General features: G+C 49.3%; 28 non-coding genes across 28 annotated transcripts; all 28 read left to right on the top strand.

Moving 5' to 3' along the window:
• The first annotated feature begins 468 nt into the window (after positions 1-468).
• Trnan-guu (transfer RNA asparagine (anticodon GUU)) lies at positions 469-542 on the top strand. The gene has a single exon. It is a non-coding gene; the product is annotated as a tRNA-Asn (tRNA).
• A 1,078-nt stretch (positions 543-1,620) lies between these two features.
• On the top strand, positions 1,621-1,694 carry Trnan-guu (transfer RNA asparagine (anticodon GUU)). The gene has a single exon. It is a non-coding gene; the product is annotated as a tRNA-Asn (tRNA).
• A 689-nt stretch (positions 1,695-2,383) lies between these two features.
• On the top strand, positions 2,384-2,455 carry Trnat-cgu (transfer RNA threonine (anticodon CGU)). The gene has a single exon. It is a non-coding gene; the product is annotated as a tRNA-Thr (tRNA).
• A 318-nt stretch (positions 2,456-2,773) lies between these two features.
• Trnan-guu (transfer RNA asparagine (anticodon GUU)) lies at positions 2,774-2,847 on the top strand. The gene has a single exon. It is a non-coding gene; the product is annotated as a tRNA-Asn (tRNA).
• Positions 2,848-3,536: 689 nt separating this feature from the next.
• On the top strand, positions 3,537-3,608 carry Trnat-cgu (transfer RNA threonine (anticodon CGU)). The gene has a single exon. It is a non-coding gene; the product is annotated as a tRNA-Thr (tRNA).
• Positions 3,609-3,926: 318 nt separating this feature from the next.
• Positions 3,927-4,000, top strand: Trnan-guu (transfer RNA asparagine (anticodon GUU)). Its single transcript has one exon. It is a non-coding gene; the product is annotated as a tRNA-Asn (tRNA).
• A 689-nt stretch (positions 4,001-4,689) lies between these two features.
• Trnat-cgu (transfer RNA threonine (anticodon CGU)) lies at positions 4,690-4,761 on the top strand. Its single transcript has one exon. It is a non-coding gene; the product is annotated as a tRNA-Thr (tRNA).
• Positions 4,762-5,079: 318 nt separating this feature from the next.
• Positions 5,080-5,153, top strand: Trnan-guu (transfer RNA asparagine (anticodon GUU)). Its single transcript has one exon. It is a non-coding gene; the product is annotated as a tRNA-Asn (tRNA).
• A 689-nt stretch (positions 5,154-5,842) lies between these two features.
• Trnat-cgu (transfer RNA threonine (anticodon CGU)) lies at positions 5,843-5,914 on the top strand. Its single transcript has one exon. It is a non-coding gene; the product is annotated as a tRNA-Thr (tRNA).
• Positions 5,915-6,232: 318 nt separating this feature from the next.
• On the top strand, positions 6,233-6,306 carry Trnan-guu (transfer RNA asparagine (anticodon GUU)). The gene has a single exon. It is a non-coding gene; the product is annotated as a tRNA-Asn (tRNA).
• A 689-nt stretch (positions 6,307-6,995) lies between these two features.
• Trnat-cgu (transfer RNA threonine (anticodon CGU)) lies at positions 6,996-7,067 on the top strand. Its single transcript has one exon. It is a non-coding gene; the product is annotated as a tRNA-Thr (tRNA).
• Positions 7,068-7,385: 318 nt separating this feature from the next.
• On the top strand, positions 7,386-7,459 carry Trnan-guu (transfer RNA asparagine (anticodon GUU)). The gene has a single exon. It is a non-coding gene; the product is annotated as a tRNA-Asn (tRNA).
• A 689-nt stretch (positions 7,460-8,148) lies between these two features.
• Trnat-cgu (transfer RNA threonine (anticodon CGU)) lies at positions 8,149-8,220 on the top strand. The gene has a single exon. It is a non-coding gene; the product is annotated as a tRNA-Thr (tRNA).
• Positions 8,221-8,538: 318 nt separating this feature from the next.
• Trnan-guu (transfer RNA asparagine (anticodon GUU)) lies at positions 8,539-8,612 on the top strand. The gene has a single exon. It is a non-coding gene; the product is annotated as a tRNA-Asn (tRNA).
• Positions 8,613-9,301: 689 nt separating this feature from the next.
• On the top strand, positions 9,302-9,373 carry Trnat-cgu (transfer RNA threonine (anticodon CGU)). The gene has a single exon. It is a non-coding gene; the product is annotated as a tRNA-Thr (tRNA).
• A 318-nt stretch (positions 9,374-9,691) lies between these two features.
• Trnan-guu (transfer RNA asparagine (anticodon GUU)) lies at positions 9,692-9,765 on the top strand. The gene has a single exon. It is a non-coding gene; the product is annotated as a tRNA-Asn (tRNA).
• A 689-nt stretch (positions 9,766-10,454) lies between these two features.
• Positions 10,455-10,526, top strand: Trnat-cgu (transfer RNA threonine (anticodon CGU)). Its single transcript has one exon. It is a non-coding gene; the product is annotated as a tRNA-Thr (tRNA).
• Positions 10,527-10,844: 318 nt separating this feature from the next.
• Trnan-guu (transfer RNA asparagine (anticodon GUU)) lies at positions 10,845-10,918 on the top strand. Its single transcript has one exon. It is a non-coding gene; the product is annotated as a tRNA-Asn (tRNA).
• Positions 10,919-11,607: 689 nt separating this feature from the next.
• Positions 11,608-11,679, top strand: Trnat-cgu (transfer RNA threonine (anticodon CGU)). Its single transcript has one exon. It is a non-coding gene; the product is annotated as a tRNA-Thr (tRNA).
• Positions 11,680-12,773: 1,094 nt separating this feature from the next.
• Trnat-cgu (transfer RNA threonine (anticodon CGU)) lies at positions 12,774-12,845 on the top strand. The gene has a single exon. It is a non-coding gene; the product is annotated as a tRNA-Thr (tRNA).
• Positions 12,846-13,163: 318 nt separating this feature from the next.
• Trnan-guu (transfer RNA asparagine (anticodon GUU)) lies at positions 13,164-13,237 on the top strand. Its single transcript has one exon. It is a non-coding gene; the product is annotated as a tRNA-Asn (tRNA).
• Positions 13,238-13,926: 689 nt separating this feature from the next.
• On the top strand, positions 13,927-13,998 carry Trnat-cgu (transfer RNA threonine (anticodon CGU)). Its single transcript has one exon. It is a non-coding gene; the product is annotated as a tRNA-Thr (tRNA).
• A 318-nt stretch (positions 13,999-14,316) lies between these two features.
• Trnan-guu (transfer RNA asparagine (anticodon GUU)) lies at positions 14,317-14,390 on the top strand. The gene has a single exon. It is a non-coding gene; the product is annotated as a tRNA-Asn (tRNA).
• Positions 14,391-15,079: 689 nt separating this feature from the next.
• On the top strand, positions 15,080-15,151 carry Trnat-cgu (transfer RNA threonine (anticodon CGU)). Its single transcript has one exon. It is a non-coding gene; the product is annotated as a tRNA-Thr (tRNA).
• A 318-nt stretch (positions 15,152-15,469) lies between these two features.
• Positions 15,470-15,543, top strand: Trnan-guu (transfer RNA asparagine (anticodon GUU)). Its single transcript has one exon. It is a non-coding gene; the product is annotated as a tRNA-Asn (tRNA).
• Positions 15,544-16,232: 689 nt separating this feature from the next.
• Trnat-cgu (transfer RNA threonine (anticodon CGU)) lies at positions 16,233-16,304 on the top strand. Its single transcript has one exon. It is a non-coding gene; the product is annotated as a tRNA-Thr (tRNA).
• A 318-nt stretch (positions 16,305-16,622) lies between these two features.
• On the top strand, positions 16,623-16,696 carry Trnan-guu (transfer RNA asparagine (anticodon GUU)). Its single transcript has one exon. It is a non-coding gene; the product is annotated as a tRNA-Asn (tRNA).
• Positions 16,697-17,385: 689 nt separating this feature from the next.
• Trnat-cgu (transfer RNA threonine (anticodon CGU)) lies at positions 17,386-17,457 on the top strand. Its single transcript has one exon. It is a non-coding gene; the product is annotated as a tRNA-Thr (tRNA).
• Positions 17,458-17,460: the final 3 nt, after the last annotated feature.

Raw genomic sequence — 17,460 nt, forward strand, 5'->3', positions numbered from 1 at the left:
GTCCGTTATGTGGTCGAGGGCTGCAAGATTCAGTATGATGAAGTGAGAATTCGGGGATAGCTTACAAATGCATAGCTGCCTCCTTCTTAGCTAAGGGTAGAGCACTGGTCTCGTAAACCAGAGGTCGTGAATTCGTACCTCACAGAAAGCATCCTTTTTTTTAACCTTCCTGCAACGAGCGGAGCTACCTCGAGCAATATCTATCACATGGCAGTACACTGAATGAAAGGGATGTTCTACAACCTATGACAAGTATTCACTGGCCTAGGAGGTTTTCTGAATGCATAGGCAGAACAGTGGTTTGTATGCATTTTGTTGTATAATGTCATTCGTTTATAAGCGTCGCTACAGTGTGCATGCACGTTATCCATGTGAAGAGGCATAAGCAGATGCTACCATTCTGCGAGATTCCTGCAGAATGTGTACGAATTGCGTTGATATAGATTGCACACGTGAGCCAAAGTCGACGCCTCCGTGGCGCAATCGGCTAGCGCGTTCGGCTGTTAAGCGAAAGGTTGGTGGTTCGAGCCCACCCGGGGGCGAAATCGTTTTATCCGTCACCGAGGTGAGGACATACATCAACTTTGTTAGAGATACACAGCTAGTGTGGCAATTTGGCTGCGAAGGAGTGATGCCACAGATGCTTATACACATTCAGGCAGGTGCACAGTAGGTAAAAACATGGCCCTACACAGATGTTTTACTGTTTTCCTATTTATTCACCATGTGTGACACTGCAGTGGAGCGACGCCCACTACAAAAGACGTTTTATTTACATTCAATTTCAGCGTATACGTCGCAAGTGCCATATGACAGGGCCTGTCTCTCGATGTCGATTTGTATTTTGTGTCTCTTAAGTGTCGGTCTGCAGTAGGCCGCTGTTGGCCGAGCGACGTGCAGTCGCCTTACATGAAGCCCCATGGGCAACGCCAGTGCCACTGTGAACAACAGCAAACTGTAGCCAGAGAGTGGAGCCGAAAGGCGCATTTCGCAGTCGAGCCACGTTATCCCACAAGCTGTGCACTAGGACAAGAAATTGCAGACCGCAAACTTTTGGTGGCCTGACGGTCGTCGCCGATCGTAAGGGCGAAACAGTTGAGAGATTTGGAGAACGGCAATGTGGACACTCCCAGCAGCAGCAGTGCGCCAAATCAATTATCTGGTCGAGGGCTGCAAGATTCAGTGTGATGAAGTGAGAATTCGGGGATAGCTCGCAAATTCAAAGCTGCCGCCTTCTTAGCTCAGTGGTAGAGCACTGGCCTCGTAAACCAGGTGTCGTGATTTCGCACCTCAAAGAAGGCATCCATTTTTTTAACTTTCCTGCAACGTGCGGAGCTACCTCGAGCAATATCTATCACATGGCAGTACACTGAATGAAAGGGATGTTCTACAACCTATGACAAGTATTCTACTGGCCTAGGATGTTTTCTGAATGCATAGGCAGAACAGTGGTTTGTATGCATTTTGTAGTATAATGTCATTCGTTTATGAGCGTCGCTACAGTGTGCATGCACGTTATCCATGTGAAGAGGCATAAGCAGATGCTACCATTCTGCGAGATTCCTGCAGAATGTGCACGAATTGCGTTGATATACATTGCACAAGTGAGCCAAAGTCGACGCCTCCGTGGCGCAATCGGCTAGCGCGTTCGGCTGTTAACCGAAAGGTTGGTGGTTCGAGCCCACCCGGGGGCGAAATCGTTTTATCCGTCACCGAGGTGAGGACATACATCAACTTTGTTAGAGATACACAGCTAGTGTGGCAATTTGGCTGCGAAGGAGTGATGCCACAGATGCTTATACACATTCAGGCAGGTGGCACAGTAGGTAAAAACATGGCCCTACACAGACGTTCTACTGTTTTCCTATTTATTCACCATGTGTGACACTGCAGTGGAGCGACGCCCACTACAAAAGACGTTTTATTTACATTCAATTTCAGCGTATACGTCGCGAGTGCCATATGACAGGGCCTGTCTCTCGATGTCGATTTGTATTTTGTGTCTCTTAAGTGTCGGTCTGCAGTAGGCCGCTGTTGGCCGAGCGACGTGCAGTCGCCTTACATGAAGCCCCATGGGCAACGCCAGTGCCACTGTGAACAACAGCAAACTGTAGCCAGAGAGTGGAGCCGAAAGGCGCATTTCGCAGTCGAGCCACGTTATCCCACAAGCTGTGCACTAGGACAAGAAATTGCAGACCGCAAACTTTTGGTGGCCTGACGGTCGTCGCCGATCGTAAGGGCGAAACAGTTGAGAGATTTGGAGAACGGCAATGTGGACACTCCCAGCAGCAGCAGTGCGCCAAATCAATTATCTGGTCGAGGGCTGCAAGATTCAGTGTGATGAAGTGAGAATTCGGGGATAGCTCGCATATTCAAAGCTGCCGCCTTCTTAGCTCAGTGGTAGAGCACTGGTCCCGTAAACCATGAGTCGTGAGTTCAAACCTCACAGAAGGCATCCATTTTTTTAACTTTCCTGCAACGTGCGGAGCTACCTCGAGCAATATCTATCACATGGCAGTATACTGAATGAAAGGGATGTTCTACAACCTATGACAAGTATTCTACTGGCCTAGGAGGTTTTCTGAATGCATAGGCAGAAGAGTGGTTTGTATGCATTTTGTAGTATAAAGTCATTCGTTTATGAGCGTCGCGACAGTGTGCATGCACGTTATCCATGTGAAGAGGCATAAGCAGATGCTACCATTCTGCGAGATTCCTGCAGAATGTGTACGAATTGCGTTGATATAGATTGCACAAGTGAGCCAAAGTCGACGCCTCCGTGGCGCAATCGGCTAGCGCGTTCGGCTGTTAACCGAAAGGTTGGTGGTTCGAGCCCACCCGGGGGCGAAAACGTTTTATCCGTCACCGAGGTGAGGACATACATCAACTTTGTTAGAGATACACAGCTAGTGTGGCAATTTGGCTGCGAAGGAGTGATGCCACAGATGCTTATACACATTCAGGCAGGTGGCACAGTAGGTAAAAACGTGGCCCTACACAGACGTTCTACTGTTTTCCTATTTATTCACCATGTGTGACACTGCAGCGGAGCGACGCCCACTACAAAAGACGTTTTATTTACATTCAATTTCATCGTATGCGTCGCGAGTGCCATATGACAGGGCCTGTCTCTAGATGTCGATTTGTATTTTGTGTCTCTTAAGTGTCGGTCTGCAGTAGGCCGCTGTTGGCCGAGCGACGTGCAGTCGCCTTACATGAAGCCCCATGGGCAACGCCAGTGCCACTGTGAACAACAGCAAACTGTAGCCAGAGAGTGGAGCCGAAAGGCGCATTTCGCAGTCGAGCCACGTTATCCCACAAGCTGTGCACTAGGACAAGAAATTGCAGACCGCAAACTTTTGGTGGCCTGACGGTCGTCGCCGATCGTAAGGGCGAAACAGTTGAGAGATTTGGAGAACGGCAATGTGGACACTCCCAGCAGCAGCAGTGCGCCAAATCAATTATCTGGTCGAGGGCTGCAAGATTCAGTGTGATGAAGTGAGAATTCGGGGATAGCTCGCATGTTCAAAGCTGCCGCCTTCTTAGCTCAGTGGTAGAGCACTGGTCCCGTAAACCATGAGTCGTGAGTTCAAACCTCACAGAAGGCATCCACCTTTTTAACTTTCCTGCAACGTGCGGAGCTACCTCGAGCAATATCTACCACGTGGCAGTATACTGAATGAAAGGGATGTTCTACAACCTATGACAAGTATTCTACTGGCCTAGGAGGTTTTCTGAATGCATAGGCAGAACAGTGGTTTGTATGCATTTTGTAGTATAAAGTCATTCGTTTATGAGCGTCGCGACAGTGTGCATGCACGTTATCCATGTGAAGAGGCATAAGCAGATGCTACCATTCTGCGAGATTCCTGCAGAATGTGTACGAATTGCGTTGATATAGATTGCACAAGTGAGCCAATGTCCACGCCTACGTGGCGCAATCGGCTAGCGCGTTCGGCTGTTAACCGAAAGGTTGGTGGTTCGAGCCCACCCGGGGGCGAAATCGTTTTATCCGTCACCGAGGTGAGGACATACATCAACTTTGTTAGAGATACACAGCTAGTGTGGCAATTTGGCTGCGAAGGAGTGATGCCACAGATGCTTATACACATTCAGGCAGGTGGCACAGTAGGTAAAAACATGGCCCTACACAGACGTTCTACTGTTTTCCTATTTATTCACCATGTGTGACACTGCAGTGGAGCGACGCCCACTACAAAAGACGTTTTATTTACATTCAATTTCAGCGTATGCGTCGCGGGTGCCATATGACAGGGCCTGTCTCTCGATGTCGATTTGTATTTTGTGTCTCTTAAGTGTCGGTCTGCAGTAGGCCGCTGTTGGCCGAGCGACGTGCAGTCGCCTTACATGAAGCCCCATGGGCAACGTCATTGCCATTGTGGACAACAGCAAACTGTAGCCAGAGAGTGGAGCCGAAAGGCGCATTTCGCAGTCGAGCCACGTTATCCCACAAGCTGTGCACTAGGACAAGAAATTGCAGACCGCAAACTTTTGGTGGCCTGACGGTCGTCGCCGATCGTAAGGGCGAAACAGTCGAGAGATTTGGAGAACGGCATTGTGGACACTCCCAGCAGCAGCACTGGGCCTAATCAATTATATGGTCGAGGGCTGCAAGATTCAGTGTGATGAAGTGAGAATTCGGGGATAGCTCGCATATTCAAAGCTGCCGCCTTCTTAGCTCAGTGGTAGAGCACTGGTCTCGTAATCCAGGAGTCGTGAGTTCGAACCTCACAGAAGGCATCCACCTTTTTAACTTTCCTGCAACATGCGGAGCTACCTCGAGCAATACCTATCACATGGCAGTACACTGAATGAAAGGGATGTTCTACAACCTATGACAAGTATTCTACTGGCCTAGGAGGTTTTCTGAATGCATAGGCAGAACAGTGGTTTGTATGCATTTTGTAGTATAATGTCATTCGTTTATGAGCGTCGCGACAGTGTGCATGCACGTTATCCATGTGAAGAGGCATAAGCAGATGCTACCATTCTGCGAGATTCCTGCAGAATGTGTACGAATTGCGTTGATATAGATTGCACAAGTGAGCCAATGTCCACGCCTCCGTGGCGCAATCGGCTAGCGCGTTCGGCTGTTAACCGAAAGGTTGGTGGTTCGAGCCCACCCGGGGGCGAAATCGTTTTATCCGTCACCGAGGTGAGGACATACATCAACTTTGTTAGAGATACACAGCTAGTGTGGCAATTTGGCTGCGAAGGAGTGATGCCACAGATGCTTATACACATTCAGGCAGGTGGCACAGTAGGTAAAAACATGGCCCTACACAGACGTTCTACTGTTTTCCTATTTATTCACCATGTGTGACACTGCAGTGGAGCGACGCCCACTACAAAAGACGTTTTATTTACATTCAATTTCAGCGTATACGTCGCGAGTGCCATATGACAGGGCCTGTCTCTCGATGTCGATTTGTATTTTGTGTCTCTTAAGTGTCGGTCTGCAGTAGGCCGCTGTTGGCCGAGCGACGTGCAGTCGCCTTACATGAAGCCCCATGGGCAACGCCAGTGCCACTGTGAACAACAGCAAACTGTAGCCAGAGAGTGGAGCCGAAAGGCGCATTTCGCAGTCGAGCCACGTTATCCCACAAGCTGTGCACTAGGACAAGAAATTGCAGACCGCAAACTTTTGGTGGCCTGACGGTCGTCGCCGATCGTAAGGGCGAAACAGTTGAGAGATTTGGAGAACGGCAATGTGGACACTCCCAGCAGCAGCAGTGCGCCAAATCAATTATCTGGTCGAGGGCTGCAAGATTCAGTGTGATGAAGTGAGAATTCGGGGATAGCTCGCATGTTCAAAGCTGCCGCCTTCTTAGCTCAGTGGTAGAGCACTGGTCCCGTAAACCATGAGTCGTGAGTTCAAACCTCACAGAAGGCATCCACCTTTTTAACTTTCCTGCAACGTGCGGAGCTACCTCGAGCAATATCTACCACGTGGCAGTATACTGAATGAAAGGGATGTTCTACAACCTATGACAAGTATTCTACTGGCCTAGGAGGTTTTCTGAATGCATAGGCAGAACAGTGGTTTGTATGCATTTTGTAGTATAAAGTCATTCGTTTATGAGAGTCGCGACAGTGTGCATGCACGTTATCCATGTGAAGAGGCATAAGCAGATGCTACCATTCTGCGAGATTCCTGCAGAATGTGTACGAATTGCGTTGATATAGATTGCACAAGTGAGCCAATGTCCACGCCTACGTGGCGCAATCGGCTAGCGCGTTCGGCTGTTAACCGAAAGGTTGGTGGTTCGAGCCCACCCGGGGGCGAAATCGTTTTATCTGTCACCGAGGTGAGGACATACATCAACTTTGTTAGAGATACACAGCTAGTGTGGCAATTTGGCTGCGAAGGAGTGATGCCACAGATGCTTATACACATTCAGGCAGGTGGCACAGTAGGTAAAAACATGGCCCTACACAGACGTTCTACTGTTTTCCTATTTATTCACCATGTGTGACACTGCAGTGGAGCGACGCCCACTACAAAAGACGTTTTATTTACATTCAATTTCAGCGTATGCGTCGCGGGTGCCATATGACAGGGCCTGTCTCTCGATGTCGATTTGTATTTTGTGTCTCTTAAGTGTCGGTCTGCAGTAGGCCGCTGTTGGCCGAGCGACGTGCAGTCGCCTTACATGAAGCCCCATGGGCAACGTCATTGCAATTGTGGACAACAGCAAACTGTAGCCAGAGAGTGGAGCCGAAAGGCGCATTTCGCAGTCGAGCCACGTTATCCCACAAGCTGTGCACTAGGACAAGAAATTGCAGACCGCAAACTTTTGGTGGCCTGACGGTCGTCGCCGATCGTAAGGGCGAAACAGTCGAGAGATTTGGAGAACGGCAATGTGGACACTCCCAGCAGCAGCACTGGGCCTAATCAATTATATGGTCGAGGGCTGCAAGATTCAGTGTGATGAAGTGAGAATTCGGGGATAGCTCGCATATTCAAAGCTGCCGCCTTCTTAGCTCAGTGGTAGAGCACTGGTCTCGTAATCCAGGAGTCGTGAGTTCGAACCTCACAGAAGGCATCCACCTTTTTAACTTTCCTGCAACATGCGGAGCTACCTCGAGCAATACCTATCACATGGCAGTACACTGAATGAAAGGGATGTTCTACAACCTATGACAAGTATTCTACTGGCCTAGGAGGTTTTCTGAATGCATAGGCAGAACAGTGGTTTGTATGCATTTTGTAGTATAATGTCATTCGTTTATGAGCGTCGCGACAGTGTGCATGCACGTTATCCATGTGAAGAGGCATAAGCAGATGCTACCATTCTGCGAGATTCCTGCAGAATGTGTACGAATTGCGTTGATATAGATTGCACAAGTGAGCCAATGTCCACGCCTCCGTGGCGCAATCGGCTAGCGCGTTCGGCTGTTAACCGAAAGGTTGGTGGTTCGAGCCCACCCGGGGGCGAAATCGTTTTATCCGTCACCGAGGTGAGGACATACATCAACTTTGTTAGAGATACACAGCTAGTGTGGCAATTTGGCTGCGAAGGAGTGATGCCACAGATGCTTATACACATTCAGGCAGGTGGCACAGTAGGTAAAAACATGGCCCTACACAGACGTTCTACTGTTTTCCTATTTATTCACCATGTGTGACACTGCAGTGGAGCGACGCCCACTACAAAAGACGTTTTATTTACATTCAATTTCAGCGTATACGTCGCGAGTGCCATATGACAGGGCCTGTCTCTCGATGTCGATTTGTATTTTGTGTCTCTTAAGTGTCGGTCTGCAGTAGGCCGCTGTTGGCCGAGCGACGTGCAGTCGCCTTACATGAAGCCCCATGGGCAACGCCAGTGCCACTGTGAACAACAGCAAACTGTAGCCAGAGAGTGGAGCCGAAAGGCGCATTTCGCAGTCGAGCCACGTTATCCCACAAGCTGTGCACTAGGACAAGAAATTGCAGACCGCAAACTTTTGGTGGCCTGACGGTCGTCGCCGATCGTAAGGGCGAAACAGTTGAGAGATTTGGAGAACGGCAATGTGGACACTCCCAGCAGCAGCAGTGCGCCAAATCAATTATCTGGTCGAGGGCTGCAAGATTCAGTGTGATGAAGTGAGAATTCGGGGATAGCTCGCATGTTCAAAGCTGCCGCCTTCTTAGCTCAGTGGTAGAGCACTGGTCCCGTAAACCATGAGTCGTGAGTTCAAACCTCACAGAAGGCATCCACCTTTTTAACTTTCCTGCAACGTGCGGAGCTACCTCGAGCAATATCTACCACGTGGCAGTATACTGAATGAAAGGGATGTTCTACAACCTATGACAAGTATTCTACTGGCCTAGGAGGTTTTCTGAATGCATAGGCAGAACAGTGGTTTGTATGCATTTTGTAGTATAAAGTCATTCGTTTATGAGAGTCGCGACAGTGTGCATGCACGTTATCCATGTGAAGAGGCATAAGCAGATGCTACCATTCTGCGAGATTCCTGCAGAATGTGTACGAATTGCGTTGATATAGATTGCACAAGTGAGCCAATGTCCACGCCTACGTGGCGCAATCGGCTAGCGCGTTCGGCTGTTAACCGAAAGGTTGGTGGTTCGAGCCCACCCGGGGGCGAAATCGTTTTATCCGTCACCGAGGTGAGGACATACATCAACTTTGTTAGAGATACACAGCTAGTGTGGCAATTTGGCTGCGAAGGAGTGATGCCACAGATGCTTATACACATTCAGGCAGGTGGCACAGTAGGTAAAAACATGGCCCTACACAGACGTTCTACTGTTTTCCTATTTATTCACCATGTGTGACACTGCAGTGGAGCGACGCCCACTACAAAAGACGTTTTATTTACATTCAATTTCAGCGTATGCGTCGCGGGTGCCATATGACAGGGCCTGTCTCTCGATGTCGATTTGTATTTTGTGTCTCTTAAGTGTCGGTCTGCAGTAGGCCGCTGTTGGCCGAGCGACGTGCAGTCGCCTTACATGAAGCCCCATGGGCAACGTCATTGCAATTGTGGACAACAGCAAACTGTAGCCAGAGAGTGGAGCCGAAAGGCGCATTTCGCAGTCGAGCCACGTTATCCCACAAGCTGTGCACTAGGACAAGAAATTGCAGACCGCAAACTTTTGGTGGCCTGACGGTCGTCGCCGATCGTAAGGGCGAAACAGTCGAGAGATTTGGAGAACGGCAATGTGGACACTCCCAGCAGCAGCACTGGGCCTAATCAATTATATGGTCGAGGGCTGCAAGATTCAGTGTGATGAAGTGAGAATTCGGGGATAGCTCGCATATTCAAAGCTGCCGCCTTCTTAGCTCAGTGGTAGAGCACTGGTCTCGTAATCCAGGAGTCGTGAGTTCGAACCTCACAGAAGGCATCCACCTTTTTAACTTTCCTGCAACATGCGGAGCTACCTCGAGCAATATCTATCACATGGCAGTACACTGAATGAAAGGGATGTTCTACAACCTATGACAAGTATTCTACTGGCCTAGGAGGTTTTCTGAATGCATAGGCAGAACAGTGGTTTGTATGCATTTTGTAGTATAAGGTCATTCGTTTATGAGCGTCGCGACAGTGTGCATGCACGTTATCCATGTGAAGAGGCATAAGCAGATGCTACCATTCTGCGAGATTCCTGCAGAATGTGTACGAATTGCGTTGATATAGATTGCACAAGTGAGCCAAAGTCGACGCCTCCGTGGCGCAATCGGCTAGCGCGTTCGGCTGTTAACCGAAAGGTTGGTTGTTCGAGCCCACCCGGGTGTGAAATCGTTTTATCCGTCACCGAGGTGAGGACATACATCAACTTTGTTAGAGATACACAGCTAGTGTGGCAATTTGGCTGCGAAGGAGTGATGCCACAGATGCTTATACACATTCAGGCAGGTGGCACAGTAGGTAAAAACATGGCCCTACACAGACGTTCTACTGTTTTCCTATTTATTCACCATGTGTGACACTGCAGTGGAGCGACGCCCACTACAAAAGACGTTTTATTTACATTCAATTTCAGCGTATACGTCGCGAGTGCCATATGACAGGACCTGTCTCTCGATGTCGATTTGTATTTTGTGTCTCTTAAGTGTCGGTCTGCAGTAGGCCGCTGTTGGCCGAGCGACGTGCAGTCGCCTTACATGAAGCCCCATGGGCAACGCCAGTGCCACTGTGAACAACAGCAAACTGTAGCCAGAGAGTGGAGCCGAAAGGCGCATTTCGCAGTCGAGCCACGTTATCCCACAAGCTGTGCACTAGGACAAGAAATTGCAGACCGCAAACTTTTGGTGGCCTGACGGTCGTCGCCGATCGTAAGGGCGAAACAGTCGAGAGATTTGGTGAACGGCAATGTGGACACTCCCAGCAGCAGCACTGGGCCTAATCAATGATATGGTCGAGGGCTGCAAGATTCAGTGTGATGAAGTGAGAATTCGGGGATAGCTCGCAAATTCAAAGCTGCTGCCTTCTTAGCTCAGTGGTAGAGCACTGGTCTCGTAATCCAGGAGTCGTGAGTTCGAACCTCACAGAAGGCATCCATTTTTTTAACTTTCCTGCAACGTGCGGAGCTACCTCGAGCAATATCTATCACATGGCAGTACACTGAATGAAAGGGATGTTCTACAACCTATGACAAGTATTCTACTGGCCTAGGAGGTTTTCTGAATGCATAGGCAGAACAGTGGTTTGTATGCATTTTGTAGTATAAAGTCATTCGTTTATGAGCGTCGCGACAGTGTGCATGCACGTTATCCATGTGAAGAGGCATAAGCAGATGCTACCATTCTGCGAGATTCCTGCAGAATGTGTACGAATTGCGTTGATATAGATTGCACAAGTGAGCCAATGTCCACGCCTACGTGGCGCAGTCGGCTAGCGCGTTCGGCTGTTAATCGAAAGGTTGGTGGTTCGAGCCCACCCGGGGGCGAAATCGTTTTATCCGTCACCGAGGTGAGAACATACATCAACTTTGTTAGAGATACACAGTTAGTGTGGCAATTTGGCTGCGAAGGAGTGATGCCACAGATGCTTATACACATTCAGGCAGGTGGCACAGTAGGTAAAAACATGGCCCTACACAGATGTTCTACTGTTTTCCTATTTATTCACCATGTGTGACACTGCAGTGGAGCGACGCCCACTACAAAAGACGTTTTATTTACATTCAATTTCAGCGTATGCGTCGCGAGTGCCATATGACAGGGCCTGTCTCTCGATGTCGATTTGTATTTTGTGTCTCTTAAGTGTCGGTCTGCAGTAGGCCGCTGTTGGCCGAGCGACGTGCAGTCGCCTTACATGAAGCCCCATGGGCAACGTCATTGCCACTGTGGACAACAGCAAACTGTAGCCAGAGAGTGGAGCCGAAAGGCGCATTTCGCAGTCGAGCCACGTTATCCCACAAGCTGTGCACTAGGACAAGAAATTGCAGACCGCAAACTTTTGGTGGCCTGACGGTCGTCGCCGATCGTAAGGGCGAAACAGTCGAGAGATTTGGAGAACGGCAATGTGGACACTCCCAGCAGCAGCACTGGGCCTAATCAATTATATGGTCGAGGGCTGCAAGATTCAGTGTGATGAAGTGAGAATTAGGGGATAGCTCGCGAATTCAAAGCTGCCGCCTTCTTAGCTCAGTGGTAGAGCACTGGTCTCGTAAACCAGGAGTCGTGAGTTCGAACCTCACAGAAGGCATCCACCTTTTTAACTTTCCTGCAACGTGCGGAGCTACCTCGAGCAATATCTATCACATGGCAGTACACTGAATGAAAGGGATGTTTTACAACCTATGACAAGTATTCTACTGGCCTAGGAGGTTTTCTGAATGCATAGGCAGAACAGTGGTTTGTATGCATTTTGTAGTATAATGTCATTCGTTTATGAGCGTCGCGACAGTGTGCATGCACGTTATCCATGTGAAGAGGCATAAGCAGATGCTACCATTCTGCGAGATTCCTGCAGAATGTGTACGAATTGCGTTGATATAGATTGCACAAGTGAGCCTAAGTCGACGCCTCCATGGCGCAATGGGCTAGCGCAATCGGCTAGCGCGTTCGGCTGTTAACCGAAAGGTTGGTTGTTCGAGCCCACCCGGGGGTGAAATCGTTTTATCCGTCACCGAGGTGAGGACATACATCAACTTTGTTAGAGATACACAGCTAGTGTGGCAATTTGCCTGCGAAGGAGTGATGCCACAGATGCTTATACACATTCAGGCAGGTGGCACAGTAGGTAAAAACATGGCCCTACACAGACGTTCTACTGTTTCCCTATTTATTCACCATGTGTGACACTGCAGTGTAGCGACGCCCACTACAAAAGACGTTTTATTTACATTCAATTTCAGCGTATACGTCGCGAGTGCCATATGACAGGGCCTGTCTCTCGATGTCGATTTGTATTTTGTGTCTCTTAAGTGTCGGTCTGCAGTAGGCCGCTGTTGGCCGAGCGACGTGCAGTCGCCTTACATGAAGCCCCATGGGCAACGTCATTGCCACTGTGGACAACAGCAAACTGTAGCCAGAGAGTGGAGCCGAAAGGCGCATTTCGCAGTCGAGCCACGTTATCCCACAAGCTGTGCACTAGGACAAGAAATTGCAGACCGCAAACTTTTGGTGGCCTGACGGTCGTCGCCGATCGTAAGGGCGAAACAGTCGAGAGATTTGGAGAACGGCAATGTGGACACTCCCAGCAGCAGCACTGGGCCTAATCAATTATATGGTCGAGGGCTGCAAGATTCAGTGTGATGAAGTGAGAATTCGGGGATAGCTCGCAAATTCAAAGCTGCCGCCTTCTTAGCTCAGTGGTAGAGCACTGGTATCGTAATCCAGGAGTCGTGAGTTCGAACCTCACAGAAGGCATCCATTTTTTTAACTTTCCTGCAACGTGCGGAGCTACCTCGAGCAATATCTATCACATGGCAGTACACTGAATGAAAGGGATGTTCTACAACCTATGACAAGTATTCTACTGGCCTAGGAGGTTTTCTGAATGCATAGGCAGAACAGTGGTTTGTATGCATTTTGTAGTATAAAGTCATTCGTTTATGAGCGTCGCGACAGTGTGCATGCACGTTATCCATGTGAAGAGGCATAAGCAGATGCTACCATTCTGCGAGATTCCTGCAGAATGTGTACGAATTGCGTTGATATAGATTGCACAAGTGAGCCAAAGTCGACGCCTCCGTGGCGCAATCGGCTAGCGCGTTCGGCTGTTAGCCGAAAGGTTGGTGGTTCGAGCCCACCCGGGGGCGAAATCGTTTTATCCGTCACCGAGGTGAGGACATACATCAACTTTGTTAGAGATACACAGCTAGTGTGGCAATTTGGCTGCGAAGGAGTGATGCCACAGATGCTTATACACATTCAGGCAGGTGGCACAGTAGGTAAAAACATGGCCCTACACAGATGTTCTACTGTTTTCCTATTTATTCACCATGTGTGACACTGCAGTGGAGCGACGCCCACTACAAAAGACGTTTTATTTACATTCAATTTCAGCGTATGCGTCGCGAGTGCCATATGACAGGGCCTGTCTCTCGATGTCGATTTGTATTTTGTGTCTCTTAAGTGTCGGTCTGCAGTAGGCCGCTGTTGGCCGAGCGACGTGCAGTCGCCTTACATGAAGCCCCATGGGCAACGTCATTGCCACTGTGGACAACAGCAAACTGTAGCCAGAGAGTGGAGCCGAAAGGCGCATTTCGCAGTCGAGCCACGTTATCCCACAAGCTGTGCACTAGGACAAGAAATTGCAGACCGCAAACTTTTGGTGGCCTGACGGTCGTCGCCGATCGTAAGGGCGAAACAGTCGAGAGATTTGGAGAACGGCAATGTGGACACTCCCAGCAGCAGCACTGGGCCTAATCAATTATATGGTCGAGGGCTGCAAGATTCAGTGTGATGAAGTGAGAATTAGGGGATAGCTCGCGAATTCAAAGCTGCCGCCTTCTTAGCTCAGTGGTAGAGCACTGGTCTCGTAAACCAGGAGTCGTGAGTTCGAACCTCACAGAAGGCATCCACCTTTTTAACTTTCCTGCAACGTGCGGAGCTACCTCGAGCAATATCTATCACATGGCAGTACACTGAATGAAAGGGATGTTTTACAACCTATGACAAGTATTCTACTGGCCTAGGAGGTTTTCTGAATGCATAGGCAGAACAGTGGTTTGTATGCATTTTGTAGTATAATGTCATTCGTTTATGAGCGTCGCGACAGTGTGCATGCACGTTATCCATGTGAAGAGGCATAAGCAGATGCTACCATTCTGCGAGATTCCTGCAGAATGTGTACGAATTGCGTTGATATAGATTGAACAAGTGAGACAAAGTCGACGCCTCCGTGGCGCAATCGGCTAGCGCGTTCGGCTGTTAACCGAAAGGTTGGTGGTTCGAGCCCACCCGGGGGCGAAATCGTTTTATCCGTCACCGAGGTGAGGACATACATCAACTTTGTTAGAGATACACAGCTAGTGTGGCAATTTGGCTGCGAAGGAGTGATGCCACAGATGCTTATACACATTCAGGCAGGTGGCACAGTAGGTAAAAACATGGCCCTACACAGATGTTCTACTGTTTTCCTATTTATTCACCATGTGTGACACTGCAGTGGAGCGACGCCCACTACAAAAGACGTTTTATTTACATTCAATTTCAGCGTATGCGTCGCGAGTGCCATATGACAGGGCCTGTCTCTCGATGTCGATTTGTATTTTGTGTCTCTTAAGTGTCGGTCTGCAGTAGGCCGCTGTTGGCCGAGCGACGTGCAGTCGCCTTACATGAAGCCCCATGGGCAACGTCATTGCCACTGTGGACAACAGCAAACTGTAGCCAGAGAGTGGAGCCGAAAGGCGCATTTCGCAGTCGAGCCACGTTATCCCACAAGCTGTGCACTAGGACAAGAAATTGCAGACCGCAAACTTTTGGTGGCCTGACGGTCGTCGCCGATCGTAAGGGCGAAACAGTCGAGAGATTTGGAGAACGGCAATGTGGACACTCCCAGCAGCAGCACTGGGCCTAATCAATTATATGGTCGAGGGCTGCAAGATTCAGTGTGATGAAGTGAGAATTCGGGGATAGCTCGCAAATTCAAAGCTGCCGCCTTCTTAGCTCAGTGGTAGAGCACTGGTATCGTAATCCAGGAGTCGTGAGTTCGAACCTCACAGAAGGCATCCATTTTTTTAACTTTCCTGCAACGTGCGGAGCTACCTCGAGCAATATCTATCACATGGCAGTACACTGAATGAAAGGGATGTTCTACAACCTATGACAAGTATTCTACTGGCCTAGGAGGTTTTCTGAATGCATAGGCAGAACAGTGGTTTGTATGCATTTTGTAGTATAAAGTCATTCGTTTATGAGCGTCGCGACAGTGTGCATGCACGTTATCCATGTGAAGAGGCATAAGCAGATGCTACCATTCTGCGAGATTCCTGCAGAATGTGTACGAATTGCGTTGATATAGATTGCACAAGTGAGCCAAAGTCGACGCCTCCGTGGCGCAATCGGCTAGCGCGTTCGGCTGTTAGGCGAAAGGTTGGTGGTTCGAGCCCACCCGGGGGCGAAATCGTTTTATCCGTCACCGAGGTGAGGACATACATCAACTTTGTTAGAGATACACAGCTAGTGTGGCAATTTGGCTGCGAAGGAGTGATGCCACAGATGCTTATACACATTCAGGCAGGTGGCACAGTAGGTAAAAACATGGCCCTACACAGACGTTCTACTGTTTTCCTATTTATTCACCATGTGTGACACTGCAGTGGAGCGACGCCCACTACAAAAGACGTTTTATTTACATTCAATTTCAGCGTATACGTCGCGAGTGCCATATGACAGGGCCTGTCTCTCGATGTCGATTTGTATTTTGTGTCTCTTAAGTGTCGGTCTGCAGTAGGCCGCTGTTGGCCGAGCGACGTGCAGTCGCCTTACATGAAGCCCCATGGGCAACGCCAGTGCCACTGTGAACAACAGCAAACTGTAGCCAGAGAGTGTAGCCGAAAGGCGCATTTCGCAGTCGAGCCACGTTATCCCACAAGCTGTGCACTAGGACAAGAAATTGCAGACCGCAAACTTTTGGTGGCCTGACGGTCGTCGCCGATCGTTAGGGCGAAACAGTCGAGAGATTTGGAGAACGGCAATGTGGACACTCCCAGCAGCAGCACTGGGCCTAATCAATGATATGGTCGAGGGCTGCAAGATTCAATGTGATGAAGTGAGAATTCGGGGATAGCTTGCAAATTCGAAGCCGCCGCCTTCTTAGCTCAGTGGTAGAGCACTGGTCTCGTAAACCAGGAGTCGTGAGTTCGAACCTCACAGAAGGCATCCATTTTTTTAACTTTCCTGCAACGTGCGGAGCTACCTCGAGCAATATCTATCACATGGCAGTACACTGAATGAAAGGGATGTTCTACAACCTATGACAAGTATTCTACTGGCCTAGGAGGTTTTCTGAATGCATAGGCAGAACAGTGGTTTGTATGCATTTTGTAGTATAATGTCATTCGTTTATGAGCGTCGCGACAGTGTGCATGCACGTTATCCATGTGAAGAGGCATAAGCAGATGCTACCATTCTGCGAGATTCCTGCAGAATGTGTACGAATTGCGTTGATATAGATTGCACAAGTGAGCCAAAGTCGACGCCTACGTGGCGCAATCGGCTAGCGCGTTCGGCTGTTAACCGAAAGGTTGGTGGTTCGAGCCCACCCGGGGGCGAAATCGTTTTATCCGTCACCGAGGTGAGGACATACATAAACTTTGTTAGAGATACACAACTAGTGTGGCAATTTGGCTGCGAAGGAGTGATGCCACAGATGCTTATACACATTCAGGCAGGTGGCACAGTAGGTAAAAACATGGCCCTACACAGACGTTCTACTGTTTTCCTATTTATTCACCATGTGTGACACTGCAGTGGAGCGACGCCCACTACAAAAGACGTTTTATTTACATTCAATTTCAGCGTATACGTCGCGAGTGCCATATGACAGGGCCTGTCTCTCGATGTCGATTTGTACTTTGTGTCTCTTAAGTGTCGGTCTGCAGTAGGCCGCTGTTGGCCGAGCGACGTGCAGTCGCCTTACATGAAGCCCCATGGGCAACGCCAGTGCCACTGTGAACAACAGCAAATTGTAGCCAGAGAGTGGAGCCGAAAGGCGCATTTCGCAGTCGAGCCACGTTATCCCACAAGCTGTGCACTAGGACAAGAAATTGCAGACCGCAAACTTTTGGTGGCCTGACGGTCGTCGCCGATCGTAAGGGCGAAACAGTCGAGAGATTTGGAGAACGGCAATGTGGACACTCCCAGCAGCAGCACTGGGCCTAATCAATTATATGGTCGAGGGCTGCAAGATTCAGTGTGATGAAGTGAGAATTCGGGGATAGCTCGCAAATTCAAAGCTGCCGTCTTCTTAGCTCAGTGGTAGAGCACTGGTCTCGTAAACCAGGAGTCGTGAGTTCGAACCTCACAGAAGGCATCC

Source organism: Schistocerca gregaria, chromosome 5 (assembly GCF_023897955.1).
Source record: "Schistocerca gregaria isolate iqSchGreg1 chromosome 5, iqSchGreg1.2, whole genome shotgun sequence".
NCBI lineage: Eukaryota > Metazoa > Arthropoda > Insecta > Orthoptera > Acrididae > Schistocerca > Schistocerca gregaria.